Source organism: Hypanus sabinus, chromosome 24 (genome assembly GCF_030144855.1).
Source record: "Hypanus sabinus isolate sHypSab1 chromosome 24, sHypSab1.hap1, whole genome shotgun sequence".
In the NCBI taxonomy this organism is placed as follows: domain Eukaryota; kingdom Metazoa; phylum Chordata; class Chondrichthyes; order Myliobatiformes; family Dasyatidae; genus Hypanus; species Hypanus sabinus.
This window is the reverse complement of record NC_082729.1, coordinates 4,130,173-4,153,958: the sequence shown is the minus strand read 5'-3', so window position 1 is coordinate 4,153,958 and position 23,786 is coordinate 4,130,173. Positions and strand designations below refer to the sequence as shown.

The 23,786-nt window shown below is 43.1% G+C and overlaps 1 protein-coding gene across 1 annotated transcript in view; it reads right to left on the bottom strand.

The window, feature by feature from the left end:
- The window catches only part of wasf2 (WASP family member 2), a 66,175-nt gene extending 43,189 nt beyond the window's left edge, over positions 1-22,986 (bottom strand). Inside the window, exon 1 of the mRNA XM_059949184.1 lies at positions 22,835-22,986. The gene's annotated coding sequence lies outside the window, so the exon portion shown is untranslated. The remainder of the gene's footprint in view (positions 1-22,834) is intronic.
- Between the last annotated feature and the right edge of the window lie 800 nt (positions 22,987-23,786).

Genomic DNA, 23,786 nt, shown 5'->3' with positions numbered 1-23,786 from the left:
AATAAAGTCATGGAGCACCAAAGCTCAGAAGCAGGCCTTTTGACCCATCTCGTTCATGTTGTTTTTCCTCTCCGACAACCTTGCCATTTCTTCAGCATTTGTCTGTTTTTTGGCAAGGCCGAGTTGCTAGCTCAACATTCAACCCAACAAAGACAGAAAGCGTGTAAGGAGCCGCTGGATCTGAACCTGGGACCACTCACCTCAAAGTCCCGTGCGGATGCCACTACACTCACCTAATCCATGGCAAACTATTATACTACATAGTCTCATTGACCCACACCAAGATCATAGCCCTCCATACCCCTAAAACAAAGCCCAACTTTTTTAATGCCATGGATCCTTACCATTAACAAAGGGGTCCGTGGACCCCAGCTTGGGAACCTGTCCTAAAACATGATAGTGCAAAGAACTAATAATCAAAACTTAGTTACATTTTGCAAAAATTGTTTGAAAATCAAAATAATAGTGCAGATGTCAGAAATTAAAATGCAAGACATACTCAAGGTCAGAGCGCATGAATGGGGAAAGAAACAGCTTCAGGTTGAAAACATCTCAACACACATCAGCTCACTATGTTCATTCTTCAGATGTTTATTTGCTGCTCAGCACAGGCTGCTCATATCCTCGTGCATCACTAAATCTACGTCATGATGTGCCATGTCGTATGACGTGGGCAGTCATGGTCTTTCCACTGCTGCCTTCTGAGCAGTATTTTTACAAAAGGGTATAATAATCAATACTCTTCAGAGATGGTCTGCTAGTATCAGTGGTTGCATAATCACGACCTGAGATATGCACCAGCCACTCATATGACAATCCACTCTGGCTTCACGTGACCCTGATAGGGTGGCTAAGCAAGTGCTACAATTTGCCCGAGAGTGACCTGCAGGCTAGTGGAAGGAAGAAGTGTCTTGACACCTCCTTTGGTAGAGATGTATCTCTACCCTACACCCAAACCTACATATTAAAACTTAAAAAGCAAAAATAATTACAAACACAAGAAAGTCTGCAGTTGCTGCAAACAGATAGTTGACATTTCAGGCAAGACCCTTCCAGGTCAGCAGAAATGCCGTCTGTTTATTCTTTTCCATAGATGCTGCCTGACCTGCTGAGTTCCTCTGGTATTTTGTGTGTGTTTATTAATTATCTTTAATTCATACACTCTAAGGAATTAATTCTTTTCCCAACAACAGAACCCAGAAACGATGCAGCTACCAACCTGCTCTGGTTATAATCTTACTCAGATTTAGTTGCACACAATTCCAACAAGTCAACAGTTGTGTTTCCTCTCAGCAATGAGAGCAAGGCAACAAATCACAGAGGGATGTTTAACCAGGGCCTCGGCAAAAGTGTTCATTCTTTCCTGTCGCAGATTGGTGGATTGGATTTTCGTTGATCTGTTAAGTTTTCGTGTGAGGGAATGGGTTGGGGATGTTAGGGGTTTGCGAGTTTCTTGTTCTTTTCATTGGAGGGGGTGATGTCTTTCTTTCAAATACTTACAGTTTTATGTACTTCATGGTCATCTGGAGAAGAGTTGTATTCTGCATACAGACTTTGATAATAAAATGAACCTTTGAGATCCACTTTATACCAGTCTACAATGTGCCACAGGAACATCAACACTAGCAAGCCCGTCAACACAACTCTGTTTCGCCACTGAATCAGAACACAGCAAATCACTATCTCATCTTCATTGACGAAGGGTCTCGGCCCGGAATGTCGACAGTGCTTCTCCTTATAGATGCTGCCTGGCCTGCTGTGTTCCACCAGCATTTTGTGTGTGTTGTTCTCATCTCCACTCCCTGATTTTTGTTCTTTGAAAAATACCCTCTTAACTCAAATCCAACATTTATACTTTGAGATTGTCAAACTTGCTCAAAATATAACGAAAAATGTGCTTCCCAATTCCACTCAAAAAAGATTCAGCTCTGATATTATGACTTTCACGCCAGATAAACTGTTCTGTTAGCACTTTCACACTTTAAAACATTTAGAATAAATTCACAAACAATTTGGATAAAAGTACTTGGGTCAATGCAACTTTCCTGAGGTATGGTTTCCAAGGCAGGTATGCATTTTATCTCATTGCTTTTACAACCACTGGTGACCAAAGGATTTCACCATCGTGAAATACTTGCTAAATGGAGCCACTACTGGAGGGTAACACTGACAAGCTACCAAAACCGAAGTGCCTTAGGGTGGAGGAATAACACCTTATACCCCGCCTGAGTAGCCTCCAACCTGATGGCACAAATATCCATTTCCCCATCAACCTCTCCTCCCTACCATGACCTTTAACCTCATCTCACCTGCCTATTTCTTCCCCCTGGGTCCTCTCCTCCTTTTCTCTGATGGTTCACTCACCTCTCCTGTCAGATCTCTTCTTCTCCAGCCCTTAACCTTTCCCACCTGGCTTCACCTATCACCTTCCGGCTAGCTGCTCCTCCCTCCCCCCACCTTTTTTATTTTGCCGTCTTCCCCCTTCCTTTCCAGTCCTGATGAAGGGTCTCAGCCTGAAATTTTAACTGTTTATTCATTTACATAGACGTTGGTGTGACCTGTTGAATTCCTACAGCATTTTATGTGTGTTGAGGAATAAATACTGTCCAGTACTGTCTGCTCTGCATTACCGACATCCAACTTATGGATCTATTTCCAAATAGCTCCCCTCAAGTTATTAAATTGAAAAGTCCAATGTATTTGCATGCCTGAGTCCCAGCACACATTCAGACTGTGTTGGTCATTTGCACAAATGACACACATTTCACTATATGCTTCAATGAACATGTGACAAATAAAGCTGATCTTTAAAATTAGCGTCTTTTAATTTAAATTAGCTTCTATTAAGCTAATTTTTATCTTCCAAGAAAATCAAAACCTTGTCATAGGGTTTGGAGGCTTGTGTGTCTCAGTGGCCCAGAGAGCTACGCTGTCTGGGAGTCAGGGCTTTATGCTTTGTCTCTGGGTAGGGTCACCCATGCCAAACAGGTCAAAGGGTAGAGGCCAGACTACAAGTGGTCCACCGGTCAATAGACAATAGGTGCAGAAGTAGACCATTCGGCCCCTCGAGTCTGCACCGCCATTCTGAGATCATGACTGATCATTCACTATCAATACCCAGTCCCTGCCTTGTCTCCATATCCCTTGATTCCCCTATCCATCAGATATCTATCTAGCTCCTTCTTGAAAGCATCCAGAGAATTGGCCTCCACTGTCTTCCGAGGCAGTGCATTCCACACCTCCACAACTCTCTGGGAGAAGAAGCTCTTCCTCAACTCTGTTTTAAATAACTGACCTCTTATTCTCAATCCATGCCCTCTGGTACTGGACTCTCCCAACATCTGGAACATATTGCCTGCCTCAATCCTATCAAATCCTTTAATTATCTTAAATGTTTCAATCAGATCCCCCTTAAACGTTTCAATCAGATCCTCCTGGTTCAGGGCTTTAGCTCAGGGATAACAAGCCTGAGTGACAAAACAAAATTGTTATGGAAACAGCAATGAAGAATCCTGAGTGTGATGTGACAGTAGTGAAAGCCAAGAGGAAGCTGCTGACATGACAAAGGAAACCCTGAACACCACCAGAGATGGAGGACCTTCATTGCTGCTCGAAACATCAGTGGTGTAATGGCAGTAAATATAGAGAGATGAGCAGCTCGTCTGTGATGAGTTTATAATAGCGGCTGTTAAAAAGTCAAAAAACAGAAGTTTGACAAAAGGGAAGCTGACAAAAGAAAAAGTCTGTGATAGGATCAAAGGCAGGAGAGAATAAATGACATCATGGTCAATGTGAAAGACAAATGCAGACAGATGCTTATCTGATATTGTCAGCCCTAAGCTGTTTCACCGAATCTAAAGGCATAATAAGTTTATTTAAAAAAAGATAGGTAAGATCACTGAACTACATTTACACAACATTGTTCAATAAAAAACAAAGCTGGCATTAAGCAGCAAACACAAGATAATTTGCTACTCACCCATGGAAAAAGAACATACTTTTCAAAAGCTCCTTCAATGCATTTCACTGCACCACAAGTCACAACTTTGAGTGAGAATACCCCACTAGCAAGTTGCTGAATAGAGGTGGAGCTGACATTGCTGCGCAAAATGTGGCAGTTACTTCAGCCAAAGTTCAAAGTATATTTTATTATCAAAGTACATACTGTATATGTCACCATATACAACCTTGAGATTCATTCTCCTGCAAGCATATTCAACAAATCTATAGAATAGTAGCTATAACAGGATCAAAAAAAGATCAGCCAGAATGCAAAAGATAATAAATTGTGCAGATTCAAATATAAATAGCAATAAATAATGAGAATATGAGATAAAGAGTCTGTTTGTGGAAACATCCCAATGGATGGATGAGTGTATGAACTCACTTGTTCCCTTTTTGTTCAAGGGCCTGACGGTGGAGAGGTAGTAACTGTTCTTGAACCTGGTGGTGTGAGTCCAGAGGCCTCGTGGCCACAGTGAGAAGAGAGCATGATGAGGGTTTCCGATGACAGTGTTTCATGTAGATGTGCTCAATGGCTGCAAGCCACACAAGGTAAAAAGTGTCAGTAACAGTGCACGATCCAATGGATGGAGCAGAATGTTTTTGTTGTGATCACAGAGACTCTGTTGGATATTGGTAAAGTAGAATATTGCCAGTCCAATTCACCCATCTGTTGGCGAAACTGATGGCCGGGGAGCTGCGTGGCCTCTGCTGTGCCTCACAATCACCCGCTGCAGCCGCTGGAGAAGGGAATGCCAGAACTGGCTGTGTGCCAAATGGATTCTGTACTGAGTTGGGGGCTGGACACTCCAGTGTTTGCTCAGTGGAAGACGAGCTGGACAGCATTCATCTGCAGCTACACTTGCACGAGATAAGGAACTGTTGCTTGCTTGCAGAAACATGGCTCCAGGACATCTTCCCTCTTCCTTTCCAGTCCTGAAGGATCTTGGCCCAAAACATCAAGGATCTACTCATTTCCATATGCGCCACCTGACCAGCTGAGTTCTTCCTGCATTTTGTGCGTGTGTTGCTTCAGATTTCCAGCATCTGCAGACTATGTGATGCTTATGACAAAGACTGTGTTGAAAAATAAGTTTCAAACAGCTTAGGCTGAAAATCCTTGGTACTTTCTTGAGGGGGAAAAATACCAGGCGCTGGAGAAAATCAGTGGGTCAGGCAGCATCTAAATATGTAAAGGCATTGTTGATGTTCTGGGCCAAGAGTGATGGAGATACAATTACAAAGGAGGCAAGGCGTACCAGCAGCTACATTTACTTTTTATGTCAACAAGAACTCTATAGCAAATTTCTACAGATGTATCATGGAAAGCGTTCTGACTGGTATGAAGAGGCCATTGCACAGGACTGGAATAAGTTGCAGAGGGTTGCAAACTCAGCCAGATCCATCATAGACACTGGCCTCCTCACCATCAAGGACATCTTCAAAGGGTGATGCCTCAAAAAGGGTGATGTCCATCATGAAGGACCTCCACTAAGCATGACATGCCCTCTTCTCATTACTACCATCAGGGGGGAGGTATGGGAGCTTGAAGACACACTCAACATTTTAGGAGCAGCTTCTTCCCTACTGGCATCAGATTTTTGAATGGATATTAAACCCATGAGTACCAACTCACATTTTTGCACAAGTTTGTTCTATTTCTTTTTGTAACTGCAGTAATTTTTTTTAATGTTTTACAGTGCACTGAGGCCCCAGAACAACAAATTTCACAACAGATGTCAGTGCTAATAAACCGGATCATAATTCTGCCTACACCGATGTTGCCTGATCTTCTGAGTTCCTTCAGCAGCTTGAATTGAGTTGCAACACCGGGAGTCTCATGCACCTCAACTTTTAGGAGGGTTGCCCTCGAGGAGCTACCTTAAACACCTCCGCTCCTCAGTGTGACCATAATTCCTGCTCAAAAGTCAAGGTTGAGTTTATTGTTCACACATGCACAAGTACATGTAAGCACAGGTGCAAAGGAAAATGCACAGCAGCATCAAAGGTGCATAGTATCAGATAAGCAGCATTCACAAAAACAGTATAAACATAAATCATACATAACTATGACCAGAATACAATTAGAACAAAAATGTCCAAATTTTAGTCCTAAGTGGTCACAGTGATGCTAAACTGTAGTGATTAGGGTTTTGCCCGATGGTTCAAGAACCAAACGGTTAAAGGGATGGAGCTGTTCTTGAACCTGGAATATATCAAAATGATTAGATTAAAAGGACAAGCAGAGGTCTAATCAATGAGAAATTAATCTTAATTCACATTTTTTAAATTCAGGAAATAATACTATTGATAGGACAGCTTGGTAGCATAGTTAGCACAAAGCTCTACAGTACAGGGGAACTGGGTTCAATTCCTACCGCTGCCTGTAAGGAGTTTGTGCATTCTCCCTGTCACCGCGTGGGTTTCCTCCAGGTGCTCTGGTTTCCCGTGTTCCAAAGACCTACTGATTGCTAGGTTAATTGGTCATTGTAATTTGTCCTGTGATTAGGCCAGGGTTAAATCACTGACTGGAAGGGCCTATTCACATTGTACCTTAATAAACAAACACATAAAATATGGAGTGTGCTTCTTCAGGCTCCTGGACCTCCTCCCAGTGAGGAGAGGGCATGTCCTAGATGGTGCAGTAATCTCTTAGGGAATCAAAGCCGTACAACATTAAAAGATCCAAAGGTTTCAAAGTACATTTATCAAAGTGTGTATGCAGTATACAACCGAGATTCATTTCTCCCACAGTCAACGAAACAAAGAAACACCAACCCAACACCCACACACAAAAATCAAATCTCTCAAACTCCAACAAGAACGAATGAACGACAACTCAAAATTAAACACAAAAATCAAAGCCCATATTCATTTCAGCTCAGTGTTCATTATCTACAGGCCACCCCAATTCAAAGCCATCCAAAATAAAGTAGCAATAGAAAAAGGAGTGACCAGGAACTACAGTCCAATCCTCAAACCACAGACCCAGAACATAGGTATCATTGTCCGACAGCATTGGGGGAGAAAGGGAGACCTTTTAAATGCGAGGTCTTTCCTCGGGAAGGACAAGAGAAAGCAAGAAAAAGAGGAAGAGGCCATCACACGCTTACACCTCCCTCTAGCAGACAGGCTGGTGGATGGTGCTGAACACTTGCTTGCCTTCCAGATTTGCCTCAGAGATTTCAATCTTCCTCAACACTTTAATCAGTAAGAAAGAGAATTGACTGTGGGCTCTTGCCCCATCTCTAAACTTCTAGGACTTGAGGCTCACCTGCTGGAACTTTCCTGGAGACGGACAAGCGTCAGATCGCTCAATCAGCCCAAAAACACACCATCGAACTGTAGATCACAGGCTCCAACAGTACCAGAGCAACATTTAAAAGAAAAAGATGCAAAAGAGGTGAAAGAAAGAGTTTTGAGGACCATCTGGTGGATGTCATCCATGGTAGCGCTGTTCGCTGGTGCCACCTTCTCAGGGCAGCGAATAACAAGAAATGCATGCCAGTCTTGCCAGAGCAATTCACCCCAGAATGAAGGTCGACTCGTAGTTGGACAGTTGTAACAGGATACCGAGTGGAAGGATGCCTCTGAATGTAGAACCAACAAGGTCAAATGTCAAATTTAAGAAAGTGAAAGATTTACAAGAAAATCAATATGTAGCTTTGAGCAAAGTAACATTTCATGGGCTGCATTCATGCAGCACAAGTTTGTGCAAAATCAAAGGATCCTTCTGAAAATGCAATTTAAAACAAAAGCATTAACTTCATAAATGAGAAGGCAAGCTGATATTCTGTAGAATCAAACTTCTAATGTTTCAGTTAAGGTGTCAAAAACAACCTCAGTGGGTATTCACCAGTTGTGTGACTCGCTGCTGCTACTTCCTACACACTGCAAAACTGAAGTTCCCTTATATACCAGCCAGCTCCTACATTAAAGTCCCGCAGCTCCAGCCCAGCCAATAATTACAAAATTCCCACAGCTTTTCATTTAAAAGTAACATTTAAAAGAAAATCTGTGGGAAAATTGGGGACATTTATTCCTGGTTTCCAGACATCTGAATGGATATCCAAAACATTCAGGTTTTGATAGATAGTATTTGCCATAAGCCGCTGGTAATGAATTTTCATTACGTCCCTCCCAACCTACACAGACAGCCGACAAAAGCAATGAAGAAAGACTTGCTGTTTCCCTTCCCCCACACAGTTCACTGCTCTGAACCGCCAGCACATTTACTTCCTGTTAAGAGAGTGCAGAGTTTTTCTTGCCCCACCCATCTACAGTGCTCAAACTCTGGCATATTTTGGAGCACTATTTAAACTAACTAGACCACTATTTGTCAACCACCAAGAGTCAAATTGTGGTCTCTTGGTTAGCTACATCACTGAGCAGCAGGAAGGCTTCACAGACAGAAACAGCAAACTGCATGAAGTGTTCCATGAATTCATACTGGGACAATCTCAATTACACGAGCATTCCACACCTAAAACTTAATCTCTGAGGTTTATAATGGCAGTCAAATCAGTTAAGAGTTTTTGAAACTTCAACAATTTCAATGCTTAAGGAGAAATTTGGATACAGACATGGATGGTAGGGTATGGAGGGCCATGGTCAGGGTACAGGTAGATGAGAGTAGGCAGTTTAAATGACTAGGGCGGGGGTCGGCAACCTGCGGCTCCCGAGCCATTTGTGGCTCTTTCACCTCTGTGCTGCGGCTCCCTGTGGCTTTGGGAAATAATTGGTCAGTATTTAATTAAAATGTATTTTATGTTAGTTTGTTAGCTTTTGAAATGTAATTCTAAATTTGAAGATTATGGTGATCTTGTACAATCTAAGTGTGGCGATACATTTCCTCACAATTAGCCAGCATTCCGGCTAAGGGAGATAGCCTACGGGGGTTTGTGAGTACGCGTCTTTTGCAGCATCTGCGTCCATGGGGGCTGGGTTGAGGGAGGCTTAAAAGCAAGGCTGTTTAGTTCGAATAAAGTTACCTTTGACTGCAGTCTTTATTTTAGCGCTGCGTGTAGCGCTACACCGCTACAACGTGTTTTTTATCGCTATTAATATACATCACCACTGCCAATGCCTGACACCTGCCAGTGCGCGCTTTCTTTTAATTCTTCGATCCAAGGTAGGCTACCTATGTAGTAACCTTCAACCCAACGTCTTTTTTTCGGAGTTCAAAATGTTTTTGTTGCATGCAGAAATGTAATTTCGTTTTCTCTGCAGGAGTTCATCAATTTCAAAAATGCAACACATTATAGTTTGTTTATACATAGCATAAAGGCAAAAAAAAACCGTTGTATGCAGTGTTATTTCATTTTGTGGCTCCCAGTGTTTTCTTTTCTGTGGGAAATGGGTCCATATTGGCTCTTTTAGTGGTAAACATTGCCGACCCCTGGACTAGGGCAAAGGGCCTGGTTCTGTGCTCTCTAAGACACTAAGACATGGGAGCAAAATTGGGCCATTTGGTCTATTGAGTTTGCTTCCCCATTCCATCATAGCTGATTTATTATTCCTTTCAAATCCATTCTCCCTGTAGCATAGAAACACAGAAAACCTACAGCACAATACAAGCCCTTTGGCCCACAATGCCATGCCAAACATGCATTTACTTTCCAAATTACCTAGGGTTACCCATAGCCCTCTATTTTTCTAAGCTCCATGTACCTATCCAGGAGTCTCTTAGAAGACCCCATTATACCTGCCTTCACCACCATAGCCGGCAGCCCATTCCACGCACTCACCACTCTCCGAGTAAAAAACTTACCCATGACATCTCTGTACCTTCTTCCAAGCACCTTAAAACTGTGCCGGCTTGTGTTAGCCATCTTAGCCTGGGAAAAAAACCTTTGACTATCCACACAATCAACAGCTCTCATCATCTTATACACCTCTATCAGGTCACCTCTCATCCTCCATTGCTCCAAGGATATTCTCATAAGGCAACACTCTTGTAAATCCAGGCAACATTCTTGTAAATCTCCTCTGCACCCTTTCTATAGTTTCCACATCCTTCCTGTAGTAAGATGACCAAAACTGAGCACAGTACTCCACGTGGGGTCTGATAAGGGTCCTATATAGCTTAACATTACATCTCGGCTCTTGAACTCAATCCTGTAACCTTTGACGCCCTTACTAATCAAGAACCACTAAACTTCTGCTTTAAATATACCCAATGACTTGGCCTCCACAGCCATCTGTTGCAATGAATTCCAGAGATTCACTACCCCCGGCTAAAGAAATTCCACCTCACATCTGTTGTAAAGGGACGTCCTTCTATACCAGGTGTTCTCAACCTTTTTTAAGCCGTGGACCAATACTATTAACTGAGGGGTCTGTTCTATACTGACACTGTGCCCTTTGGTCCTAGATTGTCCCACTATAGGAAACATCCTCTCTATGTCCACTCTAACTAGGCCCTTCAAGACATGGTAGGTTTCAATGAAAGTCTCCCCCCACCCCACCCTGTAATTTTTCTGAATTCCAGTGAACACAGTGTTTTTAAATTCCATGCCCTTCGACAAACAAGACCTGGGCTGTTTGCTGCTTTATGGGGACTATGGTTAGAACTGTATGCATTTATATTCGTTCCTTGCTTTATGCATTGAGTTATATTTCACTGTGCTTGCCAACTTTGGAACACTGCTGTCTTGATTGGTTAAGAGTTCTCCAGTTGCGAGCCACAAGAATAAAGGGCAACTCTGTGACATCTCCAACAATCCCTGGATTTTGCCATCCATCACAATTCAACAGAAAAAAATGTCATATGAAGCATGTGATGCTTTCATAAGTAGTGGATACAAAATGTCCAGAATATAGCACATAACTAGCAAAAGAACACAAGTATAGCACTTCTCCAATTAGTCTGAAGGCAGGAAAATTAATCTGAGGTCCTTTTGCCTCTTCTTAACACAGACCCTTCTATAAACACAAGTGATTCTGCAAATGACTTTTAGATAGGCATGTGAATGTGAGGAAGATGGAGGGATGTGAACATTGTGTAGGTAGGAGGGATTAGTGTTTTGTGGGGGGTGGGTTAGATTTACTTTTTAGCTGGATCCGCACAACATTGCGGGCTGTAGGGCCTGTTCATGAACTGTTATGTTCTATGCTGGAAATCCAGAGTAACACACACAAAATGCTGGAGGAACTCAGGTCAGATGGCATCTACGGAGGGGAACAGATAGTCCAGTTGAGGCCCCTCATCAAGACTGTATATTTCCCCTCTGTAGATGCTGTCCAACCTGCTGAGCTCCTGCAGCATTTTGTGTGAGACCTTACCATGAAAGTGAATAAATTATCTTTCCTCTAATCAAAAAAAAGTAGCTACAGAGCTTAAGTTGGTCATATCTGTGTGGAAAGATTCTTGTCTCAATCCTATTTAGGGTCCACCCTCACTTCTTTACCTGGTGCACTGACAGCTGATTTGCCTTCTGCTCCTGTAAGTATGCTATTTCCACTCTGCAACAATTTCATGGGGTCCATCGTGGGCTCTTCCTGTGCCTTTCAAATTTCCCTCATCTCAGAAGACATCCAATGTCCATTTTTAAAGCCGTAAGCATCTTGATGGTACCTCCTCCTCCTCCTACCCAACCTCCTAATAGTATTTCTTTCTTATTGTTTCTCTTCCTCTAGTAACAAAACTTTCCACACACAGTGCTTCCTAGATATTCCTTCTTTTTATAACAACAGTTTCCGCTCCTCCAGAACTGACAGGGCTCAAGTGCCATTTCCTGTACTTCTGCTCTCACACTCCTGAACATAGCTAGATTCCTTGGATTCTCCTTCCATCCCACTAATCATTACATTTGGTGAATTAGTTCCCAATTTCCACCACATTCACTGCCACCACAAATTCCTCCAGCATTCCCGCCCCCCCCCCCCCCCCATAGAAGAGCAAGAGGAAGCCAACTGAATTGTGACAGATCTAGTCATGGCCAACAAAACACCTTCCTATTCACTCACCATACTCTATATCTGCCAGACTCCTTCTATACCTTCATCACACCCTGAGGTAGAGAATTCCACGTATTCACACTAGGGGTGGCATGATAGCATAGTGGCTAGCATAACGTTTTACAGTACAGGCAACCCTGGTTCAATTCCCATCGTTGTCTATAAGGAGTTTATGACCATGTGGGTTTCCTCCGGGTGCTCTGGTTTCCTCCCACAATCCAAACACGTACTGGTTGGTAGGCCAATTGGTTGTTGTAAATTGTCCTGTGATTAGGCTAGGATTAGAATCGGGGGAAATGCTGGGCAGCGTGGCTCGAATGGCCAGAAGAGCCTATTCCACACTGTATCTCAATAAATCTCCATCTTAAATGGGAGGTGACTATTGTGATATTACACCCCACTCAGGGAAACACAACATCCACCATCAATGCCCCTCAAGCTTCTGTTTCAATGACATTACCTCTCATTTTCTGTACTCCAATTGTCATGGGTCCAACCTGCTCAATCTTTCTCTGTATGTCAACCACGACACCCCAGGAATCAACCCAGTGAACCATATCTGTCCTTCAGTGTAGAGGCAAGAACTGTACCTAGTTTCAGATACAGTTTCATCAGTAACACACAGGCTGTGCAAACTCCACACTGATAGCATTCGAGATCCACCGGGGTAGCTGATGACATCAAGAAGCAACTATCAGCTGTATCATGGAGCTGCCTGATTTTTCTGTTCAGCATAACAGGGTCTCCTCTACCCTTGAGAAGAAAAACACCGATTGGATGACCAAGTTACACAATACCTCCTCTGGTGACTCAAGGCTTAAAATACACACCAGTCCTTGTAGAGGAATCAGAAGTGGAAAGAGTAAGCAATTTTGAGTTTCTGGATCCTGGATCCTCTGGTTCAGAGGATCTATCCTGGAACCAACATATCGAAGCAGTTACAAAGAAGGTATAACAGTGGCTATATTTCATTTGGAGTTTGAGGAGCTTTGGTACATCACCCAAGACATTCACAAATTTCTATAGCTGTACCGTGGAGAGCATTCTAACTGGCTGTATCACTGGGGGATGGGGGTGCCTACCGCACAGGATTGAAATAAGCTGCCAGAGTTGTAAACTTAGTCAGCTCCATCATGGGCACTAGCCCCCATAGTATACAGGACATCTTCAAGGAGTGATGCCTCAGAAAGGCGACATCCATCATTAAGGACTCCTCTCACCCAGGACATACCTTGTTCTCACTACCATCAGGATGGAGGTACAGGAGCCTGAAGGTACACACTCAGGAACAGCTTTTTCCCTTATGCCATACAATTTCTGAATGGACATTGAACCCATGAACACTACCTCTACTTTTTTTTTTATTATTTCTTCTGTTGCAGTACTTACTTTAGTAGTACTTTTGCACTAAAATTCATGTTTTTTTACCTGTATTATGTATTGCATTGTACTGTTGTTGCAAAGTCAACAAATTTCACGACATGTATCGGCAGTATTAATCTGATTCTGATTCAGTTGTCTCACTTCGATTCCTCATTTCTCCTCACCTTTCCTGCTTTTGACCTCTTCCACTGTTGCACTGAAGCCCAATTATATGCTTGAGAAATGCCAATTGATTTTCTGAATTTGCTCATTTATCAACCTCAGATTTAACGATTCAAACAAGTTCAGGCAGGTAACCTTACATCAGTACTTAAAACAGGGGGTCTCCAACATTTTCTATGCTGAGGGGTTTGTGGACCCTGTGTTGGGAAATCCATTAAGCTTGCAACAATATGGACTAGTTCTGAAGATGATGACCCTGTAACTGTAGTTTTTGTTTCCTTCCTCCACAGATGCTACTTGACAAGCTGAGAATTTCCAGCATTTCAAATTTCCAGCTTCTGCAGTGCTTTATATCTGACACTTCCACTATCCTCTTCCCTGCAACCTGTCAGGATGCTCTCAATGGTGCTTTTAACCAAATATTACAGGAGCACCATTGACAGCGTCCTGACAAGTTGCCTCTCCACCTGGTATAGGAAAATTCAAACATTGAACCAGTTGTCCCTACAAAGGAATACGAGAACAGCTGAGAGGATCATAGGGGTCATTAGGGACATTTATCAGCAGTGCTGTGTATGCAGGGCCCTTAGTATTATCAAGGATCCCATCCATCCAACATCCTCTTTGACTTTCTACCATTATGTAGAAGACTCCATTGCATAAAAACAAGAATGGTCAGGATGAGAATCAATTTCTTCCCTCAGGCTGCCGCGTCATATTCAAAGTGTCACCGGTTAATCTGTACTGTACCTTACAATATTTAAGCACTTTACTTTGTTTACTTATACACAATTCATTGGTAGATTTTATCCTTACTTTCACAAGTGATTATGTGTTAAGTGTACTACAGTGCTTTACACCGATTGGTTGAAAGTGTCTCATTTGACGACATACATGTTAAATGACAATAAACCTGACTTGACTTTTATTTCCTACTTCTCCTAACAGATCAGTTTAGTTTGAGAAATCTTCACCACACTCTGTCAACCAAGGACCATCGCCTGTATCTTTCAGTTTCACCCTAACACGCATCTTCCCTCTTCGGTGGCCCATACATCCCCCTTCCCTGTAGCTTGAAAGATGCAGTATGGTAGCGTCAGTAGTGGTTAGTTCTGCACTTTACAGTACCAGTGACACAGGTTCAATTCCTGCCACTGTCTTTAAGGAGTTTGTACGTTCTCCCCATGACCACGTGGGTTTCCTCCCACAGTACAAAGACGTACCAGTTGGTAGGTTAATTGGTCATAGTAAACTGTGCTGTGATTATACATTTATTGAGATACAGCACAGAATAGACCTAATGAATGGTCATAGATCTGTAGAGTTAACTACTTAATGACCTTTTTACAGATAACCCATGAAGACATGTTCAATTAAACACCTACAAGGAGATGACAAAACAATTTCTGAATATTCTGAACTACTCTAATTCTAACAAGTTACTGATGCTAGAAACCTTTTCACTGGAATATTTAGCACCTATTTAAGTATAATACAACTGAGAATAAATGGTCAGAAGTATTTATGCCTTCATCATAATCCTTTGGGTTAATAAGGTTATTAAAATAAGGTTGAGTTAACAAATCATGCACTCAGCTTTTGCACTGAAAACGACGTTAGAGCCAGATATCGAGCCTCTACTAAGGGTAAGCAGTTGACGATATATCTCTATCAAAGGAGGTGCGAGGTGCTCCTTCCCCCCAGTAGCCTGCAGGTCACCCTTGGGCAAGGTGTAGCATCTGCTAAGCCCCTCCCCACCACCCCCTCCCAAAATCAAGGTCACATGAAGTTACAGGAGCAGCTGGAGCATATCACAAGTCATGATTATGCGACCACTGACGCCAGGCACACAACCTCTGAAGAGTATTGATAGTGGCTGGGGTCACCCATCTTGTAAAGACGCTGCCCAGAAGGCAAAGGCTTCTTCTGTAGAAAAACTTGCCAAGAACAATCATGGTCATGAAAAAACCATGATCACCACGTCATACGACACAAACATAATGAAGGAGCTAAGGACAAGACTACTAACAACTGTAGCATAGAGGTTAGTATCACACTTTACAATGTGCCAGCTACATGATCAGGGTGCATTATCTGTAAAGAGTTTGTATATGACCTGTGTGCTTCAGTTTCCTCTCACATTCCAAAGACGGTTGTGGGCAGGCAATGAAGCATGGCAATAATTGCTGGCTGCCCCTGACGCACGAGGCACATTTTACTGCGTGTTTCAATGCATGTGACAACTAAAGCTAAAAACAATGCTTCTATTAAATTCTACTTCACTTTTCCTTTACAGGAGAACAATTCAATGGTTCAATTTAATACCAGAGAATGTATACAACCCGAAATTCTTACTCTTCACAGACATCCACAAAACAGAAGAAAATGTCCAAAGAATGAAAGACTGAAAATGTCAGAACCCCAAAGCCCCCCTCACCCTCTATAAGCAGCAGCATCAACCCTCCCCGACATATGCCTCAGCAAAAGTACCAGACCCCCCCCCCCCAACCACCTGCCATGAAAGCAATAACCACCATGATTTAGGAACCATCAAATAAACAGTCCATCCCAACACCAACATCCCACAGGCTCCCTCTCTCTCTCACACTAAAAAGGGTACACAAAAATGTACATTTTTTTCATATCTTTCTAGTCCAAACAATAAAAGGGATTGACAGGGCTCCAAGGGAACCCAGAACATTCTCCTCCCTTCTTTAGGTAGTTCTGGTCCAGAAAATCTCCCAACAATAAGAGAAGTCTGGATAAGTACATGGATGATAGGGTGTGGAAGGCTATGGCCCCAGTGCAGGTCAATGGGTCTAGGTAGGTCAGCACAGACTAGATAGGCTGAAGAGCCTGTTTCTGTGCTGTACTTCTCTATAACTCGAACATTCTATGATTTTATTTTTGCCTCTATTATTTGCTCAGAAAAGTTCATTTCATACCCTTGTTAAACAAAAGAAACATTAAAAAAAGTTAAGAATATGTGCATGAATACATTCTGCGTTGAATGTTAAAATATAATTTAATGACCTTTTCTTTGTCTTAACTTGTTCACACACAACTCCTTTTTACATGGCACAGTAGCATAAGAGATAAACATAACGCTTTACAGTACAGGCGACCCGGGTTCAACTCATGCTGCTGCCTGTAAGGAGTTTGTACGTTCTCCCAGTGATCACATAGGTTTCCTCCCACAGTCCAATGACGTACTGGTCAGTAGGTTAATAAGTCATTGTGAACTGTCCCATCATCAGGGAGATTGCAAGGCAGTGTGGCTGGGTCAGAAGAGCCTATTCCTCACTATATTTCTATGAATAAATAATTGCCAAGGTCCTGTGTCAATGTTGTTAACCCCAAATCATAACTTCAAAGTTCAAAAAACTCCAAAGTAAATTTTATTTGAGTACATACACGTCACCACATGTAACCCTGAGATTCATTTTCCTGTGGAAACAGAATAGTAACTAACAGGATCAATGAAAGATCAACCAGAGTGCAGAAGCCAACCAATGCAATGCAAATATAAATAAATAGCAATAAATAACAAGAACATGAAATAATGAGATTATCTTTGAAAGTGGGATCATTGATTGTGGGAACAGTTCAATGATGGGGCAAGTGAAGTTGGGTGAAGTTATCCTCTTTCATTATCTGTGGAATTCTCAGACCAAAAAAAGCAGTGGAGGCTACCTCAGTAAATATATATATATAGATTTTTGCATAGTAGGGAAATTAAGGGTTATGGGGAAAAGGCAAGTAGGTGGAGATGAGTGCACTGCCAGACCAGCCACGATCTTATTGAGCAGCAGGCTCGACGAGCCAGATAGCCTACTCCTGCGCCTATTTCTTACATTCTTATGTTAAGAACCTGATGGTTGAGGGGTAATAACTGTTCTTGAAACTGCCAATACAAGTCCTGAGGCTCATGTACCTCCTACTGACGGCAGTAGCAAGAGTGCATTACGTGGGTGGTGGGGGTCCCCGATGATGGATGCTGTTTTCCTACGACAGCATTTCATATAGATGTGCTCATTCAACTCAATCCAAACAATATTACATCTTTCATTACTTCAGATCAAAGTACTTTAGAGGAGCAGTCATAAATACAGCACAGAAAGTGGCCCTTTGGCCCAGACTGCAGTATGACCATCAAGCACCCATTTTACACTAACTCTATAGATTGATCCTATTTTTTGTCCTGTTTGGATTCTTTTCAACAAGATTCTACCCCTCCCTTCCACAACAGGGGCAAGTTACAATGCCTCATTAATCTATGGACCTCCATGCTACCATCAGGAAGGAGGCATGAACTTTCATTACCCTTCAAACACCAGGCTCCTGAACCAGCGTGGATAACCTCACTCACCTCAACTCTGAAGTGACACCACAATCCATGGACTCACTCTCAAGGAATCTACAACTCATGTCCTCAACACTAGTTATTATTATGTGTTTTTGTATTTGCAGTTTGTCTTCTCTTGCACATTGGCTACGCGATGTACACTCTGATAATAAATGCCTGTCTTCTATTTCTGCACAGGTTTTCATTGATTCTATTGTAGCTCTTTGCGCTATTGTGAACGTCTGCAAGGAAATGAGTCTCAGGGTGGTATATAAAGACAGGTGTGTACTTTGAACTTACTCAACCTGTGTGTCTCGGGGGCGTAAAAGAAAACCGGAGCACTGAACAAAGCTCACAGGTTACCCACAAGAAGACGACAATAGCCAATCAGTTTTGCAGAAATATTTGCCAAGAACAATCATGGTCATGGAAAGACCATGATCATGTACATCATACGACATGGCACATAATGAGCGAACTTTGATGGGAGGGTTGTGGAGGGTCTAGGTAGGGGTCAATGGGACTAGGTGAATTAAGTTTGGCATGGACTAGATGGGCAGAAGGGCCTGTTTCTGCACTGTAGTGCTCTATAACTCAATGATTCTGTGGCTCTTTGGAATGTGGAAGGAATCCAGAGCACCCAGTAGAAACCCACACGATCACAGGGCGAATGCACAAACTCCTCGCAGAGAGCACCAGTTTGGGTGAAGGTTACTGGACTATGAGGCAGTAGTTCCACTAATTGTGCCATTCATCACCCACTCTGTGCTTGGTTTTTAGCTTGCTGTAGAAGTGAGACTCACAAAGGTAGAAGTGGCTCTTTAATACGTTTCACTAATTAAACTGTTAACTAAAGCAAGCTTCCCCAACAGCTGAGAGTGCGATAATATTAGCAAAAGAGGAAATGGAAAGTTAAAACAACTCTGCACTGGAATCAAACTTTTATTTTTGGACCTAGTACCAAAGGAAGCCTCACTCTACCATAGAAGACATGCAGTCACCATGGAAACGTGTGGCGACACCAGAGACTGGAATGAAATAATTTTCAATGTGAGAGAAACAGACTCCTGATTACAATCATAATCACAGTACTGATTGGAAGTTTGCTTTGGCAGATAATGACAATGGTTTTTTCTTGATGTTGGCCAGGTGCTGATAGCGCCTTGACTCTTCAACTAGTTCAGTTTAATATCACAGAATGTATATGGTATACAACCTGAAATTCTTACTCTTCACAGACATTCACGAAAGAGAAAAAAAACCCAAAGAATGACAAATGGTAGAACCCCAAAGCCCCCCCCACACACACAAGCAGCAGCAAAAGCACCAACTTTCCCCCCACTTCCTCCTGCAAAAGAATTAATCCCCACCACCCACCATGTAAGCAATAGCAAAGCCCCAGAGACCATAATCTAGAGTCTATCCCAACACTTCAACATCTCAGACTCTCTCACTAGTGAGGGAGAGAGTGCCATCACTCCTGCAACAAACAAAATTGACAGCCTGATATCTTTACATCTAACTGAGGATAGAGACTATTTAACAACATCAGCAAAAAGGTGGCACCTTCAACAGTACCGCACTCTTCACTGCTGGTTTTCTGTATTCGATGGAGGTTAATTCAAAACTACAAATGTTCGTTCATTATGTGCTGTGTCGTATGATGTAGATGACCACAGTCTTTCCATGACCATGATTGTTCTTGGCAAATTCTTCTACAGAAGTGGTTTGCAATTGTCTTTTTATGGGCAGTGTCTTCACAAAACGGGTGACCCAGCTATTATCAATACTCTTCGGAGATTGTCTGCCTGGCATCAGTGTTTGCATAACCAGTACTTGTGATATATACTAGCTGCTCATACGACCATCCACCACCTGCTCCCATGTCTTCACGTAACCTTGACTGGGGGTGGGGGGGGCTAAGCAGGCTAGCGGGGGCATGGAGCACATTACACTTCCTTTGGCTAATCTCCACCCTGCCACCCATTACCCAATGACATGGATTTAGCTACAGATGAAATGCTCACAATCCAACTCAGTCCAGAGCACTGTACCTGACAGAACGCTGAAACTGTTTAACACAAGGGCAATCAAACAATGGAAAGTTGGCATTGTTAAGGCAGCCCAGAGGTTGCTTCGTACTAAGGTCAGATTCACTTTGGACTCAATGTAAGTGTGACTAGGTTTGAACCCTCCCATTTCACTCCTGATTTGAACTCGGGAGCCTTTGCTCTGAAGTCTGGCACTGATGCCACTATGCCACCAGCCTACTATGTGAAGTATTTAGAAACACTCAAAAACCTTACAAAACTACTCAAATAGTGAAGAAACTTTCAAAATAAACTTAAGTTAAAAAATTGTTAAATATACTAAAAAATTACTTCAGTCCCTCACAGCTATTCTTCTCCATAATGCTTTTAACCTACCATCAGGGCTTGCCAGCCTTTTTTTTAATGCCATGGACCACTACCATTAAGCGGATTGTGGTGTAATGGCATCCTTGAAATCCTTCCTCTTCGCAGGGACATCCAAAAAACAAGAAACCCCAAAGAATGAATGATTGTAACACTAACAGGAGAAAATCTGCAGATGCTGGAAATCCAAGGCAACACACATAAAATGCTGGAGGCAGCATCTACGGAAACGTGTGAGCAGTCGACGTTTCAGGTCAAGACCCTTCGTCAGGACCTTTCTCAAGGGATAGTTATAAGAAACCCAAAGCCGCCTCTCCCACACAGCAGCATCAATGTTTCCCCACCTCCTACTTGAACCAGAAGCATCCCTCCCCCCCCCCAAACATGCAAGCATTAGACAGCTTGATCTAGAGTCTATCAAAAACTGCAGTCCATCCCTGCGCTTCGGTATCTCTCTCATCAGCAAAGGAGAGATCACCCCTGCAACAGTGAGAGCGGGAGAACAGCTGCTCGCTGTTCCAACATTACACTCCTCTGCATCGCTTTCACAAACCCCCCCCCCCCCGACTTGGGAACCGAAGGGCAAGAGCGAGACAGATGGCTCCAATGGTTAGACCCAGGCTACCTCCAGATCGCTCAATATATTAGAATCATAGATAAGTACAGCAGAGAAATAGGCCCTTCGGTCCATCTAGTCCATGCCAAAACCATTTAAACTGCCAACTCCCATCAACCTATGCCAGTAAAAGAGCCCTCCCCACCCTTACCTTCCATATGCCTCTCCAAACTTCTCTTAAATGTTGAAATTAAGCTCACAGGCACCATTTGTGCTGGCAGCTCGTTCCACACTCTCACCACCCTGAGTGAAGAAGTTTCCCCTCATGTTCCTCTTAAACTTTTCACCTTAATCCATGACTAATTGTAGTCCCACCCAACCTCAGTGGGAAAAAAAACACATTTACCCTGTCTATACCTCTCATAATTTTCGTATACATCTATCAAATCTCCTCTCAATCTTCTATGTTCAAAGGAATACAGTCCTAACCTAATCAATCTTTCCTTATAACTCAGGTCCTCCAGACATGGCAGCATTTTCTCCGTACTCTTTCAACATTAGTTACATTTTTCCTGTAGCTGGGTGACCAAAACTGCACACAGTGCTCCAAATTAGACCTCACCAACATCTTATACAACTTCACCATAACATCCCATACTTTGATTTATGAAGGGCATCATCTAATCTGAAAAAAAGCTGCTATTTAGAGCGCCAAGGGAAGCCACAACAATGCAGTGTTTGCTCAAAAATAATTTCCCAGTTCCATGCTGTTTACTTTAAATTATCTTTGAGTCAATATTAAAAGCAGCAAAATGAGTTTTCCTCAAACTGAAAGCTCAATCTGGAAGTAAAAGGTTTCCCTTCCTCAATCAAGGTCCAGTCTGAGAGTTTAAGTAGCAACCACAGCTGATCATGTCTTGATTCTGTTTCAGCAAAACCATTTTGGTGAAATTACATTTAACTGTCACACACACAGAGACAAACAGCACTAAAGACCAGATATTATAAGTGGTGTTTGAAGGATAAACAGCTATCCAACAACATGCATCTGTAAAGAGATCCTGTCCATAGTAGAGGAAGGTTATATAATGAGCTATAGCTCAAGAGATGTGAATGGGCTCCACGGGTTGAGTTCCAGGGTGGAGGGAAAGGGAGTAGGTAGGATGGAGCAATTGGAGGGACGGGAAGGAGGGGAGGGGTGGGAGATGAGAAGGAGAGGAGGGGGGCATGGGGTGAAAGGAGAGGTGGGGATGAGGTGGATGGGTTGAGGCAGAAAGGGCGAGGGGTGAGGTGGAGAGAGGAAGGTAGTTAGGGAAAGGTCACGGATGGGAGTGAGGGGATTACAGGATGAGAAGGGAGGAGAATGAGTTGAGAAGTGGAGAGGGGAAGGTTGGTGGGTATAGGGCAGATGGGTTGAAGGGGATAAGGGAGGTACAGGTGGGGGGGATACGTGGGAGATGGAGATGAGGAGGGTTATGGGAGGGAGATGGGCGAAATGGAGACAGTTGAGGGGGTCGAGAGATGGGAATGTAAAGGAGGGGTGGGAGATGATTACGGGTGGGAAAGGAGTTGACTGGTGGAGGAAAGAAAGATAGGTGGGGATAGGGCGGATAGATTGAGTGAGGTGGTGAGATGGGAGGGAAAGGTGGGGTGGGAGATAAGGAGGGAGTACAGGAGAGAGGTGGAGGGCGGATGGGTAGAGGCGAGTTAATGTAGTGAGGTGGAGGAAGAGGTTGAATGGGAGGCGATGGGATGAGGTGGAGAGTGAGGAGAGGAGTGCATGGGTTGAGGGATGAGAGGGGTGTTGGATTGAGAGCGGAGAAGGGGTAAAGGTTGCGTTGGATGGGTGAGGCGAAACAGGGAAGGGAGGTGAAGAGGGTGTGAATGAGTCGAGGAGAGCCGGATGAGGGGAAGTTACAGAAACGATGGGCCGACGGGTCGCCGGTCGGGTAAGGAGGAAAGAACGCCCTATAAGCGGGGCCCAGTCACGGTGAATCCCCCAGTGACGCTCACCTGTCCGCCCGATGACACTCGGGATCCCGAGGCCGCCGCCCGACGCCTACAGCCCGTCCGCCATCGCCCAGCAACGCCCGCACCAGCAGACCCGCCCAGCCGCAACAACTTCCGCCCGCTCCCACACCGCTACTGGCTGTCGTGTCTGTCAGTCCAAGCGTCGAATTTCCGCCTCCTGTAGGATGACGTATGGGGCAAAGATATCGCTGGCTTCTGGTTAAGGGGTGATAAGCAAAGTTGTAATCTTACGGATCTATTACATTTTTACATTTTAGAACTTGTCCATCGTAACCATTATCAATTAGGCTGAAACTGCTATTAAAACTTGACAAGTGAAGAAATAAAGCAGATGCTTCTGTTTACAAAAGTTATATTTGAAGGGCCCTGTCTGAACTTGGTGTGGTCTGTGATGGGGGCCCCCCCATGTTGCAAAGTTCATTTGAGTTGTTGCTTTAAATCGTAGTGTTGACTTTATTAAATGTATTAAAAATACAATAAGAGTACAAAACGCTTTACATTGTTTATTCTTATATTTTACTCTGCATGACTCTTAGCTTTGAGATTTTATCTAAAACTATGTGAATTTACTACACAACTCACATTGAAATTATTGCTCCAGGCAGCAATTATTCACAAATTGTTCATTTAAACAAGAATCACTTGTTTTAACCATGGGGAGAGATTCAGTGGGCTTGGCCCGGAAAGGAGGCTTGAAGAGTGACGTTCTCAAGATAAAATCAAGGATTAACATGATTTTTGCCGTATTCATTATAGTGCTTCAGGAATCTGCTGCAGTGTGTTGGCGCGATGTGCAACTTTGAGTTAAAAGGAATAAAGATTGATATCCAAATAAAGTTAAAGGTTAAAGTACAGATATGAAATTCAGAGTAACACACACAAGATGCAGGAGGACCTCAGCAGGTCAGGCAGCATCTATGGAAATTAATGAACA